The sequence below is a fragment of the Nicotiana tomentosiformis genome, chromosome 4 (genome assembly GCF_000390325.3).
Source record: "Nicotiana tomentosiformis chromosome 4, ASM39032v3, whole genome shotgun sequence".
In the NCBI taxonomy this organism is placed as follows: Eukaryota; Viridiplantae; Streptophyta; class Magnoliopsida; order Solanales; family Solanaceae; genus Nicotiana; species Nicotiana tomentosiformis.
In genome coordinates, this window is record NC_090815.1 from 85303184 (window position 1) to 85307037 (window position 3854).

General features: G+C 39.4%; 1 long non-coding RNA gene across 1 annotated transcript; it reads right to left on the bottom strand.

Annotated features, from left to right (window-relative positions):
- Positions 1-443: 443 nt before the first annotated feature.
- LOC138910656 (uncharacterized) lies at positions 444-2431 on the bottom strand. Its single transcript, XR_011415800.1, has 3 exons — positions 1744-2431; positions 1481-1541; positions 444-1177 (listed from the first exon to the last, which is right to left on the bottom strand). It is a non-coding gene; the product is annotated as an uncharacterized lncRNA (long non-coding RNA).
- Positions 2432-3854: the final 1423 nt, after the last annotated feature.

Here is a 3854-nt window from a genome sequence, read left to right on the forward strand (position 1 = left end):
TTTTATCTAACCTTCCTTATTATCTTTAAGGGCCGACAAGATCAATATAAATAGTAGACATGGATCATGAACATCCAACAATGAAAGATAATGTCATGAACATACATAACATGGGACGACAAGACTGTCAAGAACTATATATAAGGTACGAGCTAACATGATGCCATGAAAGACTATACAACAAAAAATCAGCCGACAAGGCATTCTAAACCATACATAAGTCGACACCTGTCTATGAGCCTCTAAAGTTACATCAGTGCTACAACATTGCCGGAACAGGGCCCCGACATACCCATAATGTCAATAACAAAAATGCATACCAAGACCACGGCAAGTCCGGAGAAAGGATCTTGCCAATAACGCTGAACCGGATAGCCTACTGTGATGGGGGAGCTGCGTCTACCCGTCTATCAGGACCTGCAGCACGACATGCAGGGTCCACAAATAAAAAGGACGTCAGTACGAATAAAGTACTGAGTATGTAAGGCAGAATAGCATAAGTAAGAACAATAATGTAAACAGTGATAGGGAATATACAACCTGTGACATCTGGGTACCTCTGAGGGCTACTAACATGAAATACATGATACATACATATATATATACATAAACTTTTAAAACATATGCCTTTGTGGGCATCATCATCATCATATCATACCCGGCCGTAATAGGCTCGGTAAAACGTACCCGGCCATCATAGGGCTCGGTAGAATCGTACCCGGCCACGTGGAGCTCGGTAAAACCCAACTGATCAGTGGTTGCACAATAGGTGCCATACCCGGCCAACTATAGCGTGGCTCGGTAGAGTAAAATAGATACATATATATGATGCATGCTGGACTCATTGGAATCACATTTTGAACCTTTTGGAGTGACGTAAGGTCGGTATCCTTCGTACATGTTATTAGGATTAACCCTTCATCAAGAATCTTATAAGAATAAGGAGCTACCAACAACATTGATAATATAAGAATAAGAGAAGTAACATCAATATTAATCGTTTCATAAGAAGGGCAGCAATGTAAGTACTGCTAGCTTCTAAGAGTAGAGTATCTTTGGGAGCTCGTTCATTACATTATGTACAATTGGAGTCGTGCAAAATAATGAAGGGGATAGCCTCACATACCTTGTATATACTGCCCAACCTCAAGCTATGCAAATGTCACGACTCCTTAGTCTACAATAAGACAAATGACACTATCATTTTCGTTTAAGCGTCGTAACTATTATGTATCGACCACAACCTATTTTACGATGAAATGGACAGCACCTCCCCTATTTATATGACTTCACACAAGTCAATACAATCACCAAACAGCCCAAACAACATCATTAATAATCATATTGAGCCTCCAAAACAGTCCACCAACCAACAACATTACTACCAAGCCTTTCGATATATATTTCACAAGTTCTAGCTTCAATGACTTAGCTGCAACTTGGATAATCTTAAATATCTATAGAGTAAGGGGTTCCTTACCTTTAAACAGAAAGAACAACTCCAATTTGACCTTAATGTTCCACGAAATATCCCTCAAATTCTGCCACAAGAACAAGGAAGCGAAACTAGCAATCAATTTGGGCTTTTCGGAACTAGAATTACTTTAGAAGACTTGAAATCACCTAGGGTTGATATTAAGAACTTTAAGGAGTATTTACAGAACATAAAACACTTAAAACAACCTCCAACACGAGCTGGAACAACACAAAAATCAGCAACAACAAGAAGAACAAGAAACTTACTAGCGCCACGGGATTCCCGACACTTGATTTGTGTTGTTTGCCCTTTGTTTGGGTCTTGGATCATGAGAGAACCTTGAGAGAGTGTTTTTAGGTGTCTAGGGTCTGAAGAGAATGAAAATTAATGAGTTAAAACGGGGTTAAAGGGTCTGATATATATCAATATATCTCAACCGCCTATGTGGGCCCCATAGAGAGCTGCTTGGCGCACTCTCACAAAAACGCGAATATCTCTCTATTCCGAGATCGTATCGACAAACGGTTTAATGCGTTGGAAAGTAGACTCATAGATCTTCAATTTGATAGGAAGATCACCCCATAATTCCATGTACATTGGGAGAAAACTGTAGTAACATTTGACCTAAATTTTATGTAAAATTATAAACATAAGTTGCGACAACTTTTATCGACTTTTGTTTCATAACTCTCTTGACTTCAAGACTTATGATATGGATATTATATTATTCAAATACATTAAAACATAACCTCTTGGGACAATTAATCACCTCTAGTTTTACCCGAAAATGCGGGTTACAACATCCTTGATTCGTTTCACTTCTAATACTTGTTAACCACTCTTATACACCCTTGTATCGTTTAAGACCAATAGGATTAACTTCTTATCATCTCAAAGATAATCTCTTCTTGGATTTACGTCGACTAACTTATGGAATGATCTAAGGTACGCAAATTTGGGTTGTAACAATTCTACTGCCTAGGGGTTTGTTCTTCGCGTTCGCGAGACTCCCCTCGCGTTCGCGAAGAACAAATTTTTTAAAAGTCATTTTCAAACTCTTCTCAGATAGCCTCTAGTATAATGGTCATAAAGTTTTGTACAAAACTCCAAATGATGAATGGTTTAACTTTCTGAAAACTAGACTCCAAGGGCTATAACTTTCATTTGTTGCTCATCTCCCAATTCCTTATATATTACGAGATATAATCTTCCAAAATCATCCCTATGCAATAGAGATTTCCAAACTCTTCCCGGACAACCCATAGTATATCCACCATAACGTTTTGTACACAACTCCAAATGAAAGATGGTTTACCTTTCTGAAAACTAAACACAAAGAACTATAACTTTCATTTTTGGATCATCTCCAAATTCCTTATAGATTGTGAGATATCAGCCTCTAAACTCAGACGACGAACAACAAAATTTCCTTCTTCGCGAACGCGAGAATCTCTTCGCGAACGCGTAGAACAAAGTCCTAACAGCAAAATCCTTCTTCTCGAACGTGAGAGGTTCCTCACGAACGCGAAGAACAACACCAGAACCAGCAACATCAAAACACCTAAACTTGGTCCGGAACCACTCCGAATAAAACCCGAGGCCCCCGGGACCCTGTCCAATCGTACCAACCAATCCCAATACATAACACGAACCTGCTCGAGGCCTCAAATAACATCAAACAACATCAACGCCACGAATCATACGCCAATTCAAGCCTAATGAACTTAGAAATTTCAAATTCTATAACTTGTGCCGAAACACATCAAATCAATCCGGAATGACTTCAAATTTTGCAGGCAAGTCCCAAATAACATAACGGAGATGTTCCAACTCCCGGAATCGCATTCCGACCCCGATATCAAAAATTCAACCCCCCCGGTCAAACTTTCCAAAAATTTAACTTTCGCCATTTCAAGCCTAAATTGGCTGCAGAACTCAGATTCACGGTCTGAACACGCTCCTAAGTCCAAAATCACCCAACGAAGCTAACGGAACAGACAAAACTCTATTCCGAAGTCGTTTTCACACAGTTCCGACTACGGTAAAAATCCTAAGGCTTAAGCTTTCATCTCAGGGACTAAGTGTCCCAAATCTCTCTGAATCATTCGTAAATCAAACTCTACCACACACGCGGGTCATAGTACATATTGCGAGGCTGCTCGAAACCTTAAGTCACTGAACGAGGCGTAAAATTTTTAAACGACAAGTCGGGTCGTTAGATTCTCCACCTCTTAAACAAAGGTTCATCGTCGAACGTGCTAAGAATCTTTCTGAGGACTTTAAATTACTGAGTATATTCTTGCACACATACTTGTGAGTGATTTTACATTTCCGCAATTTAACACGAGTCCGACAACACCATCTCAATTGAGATTAT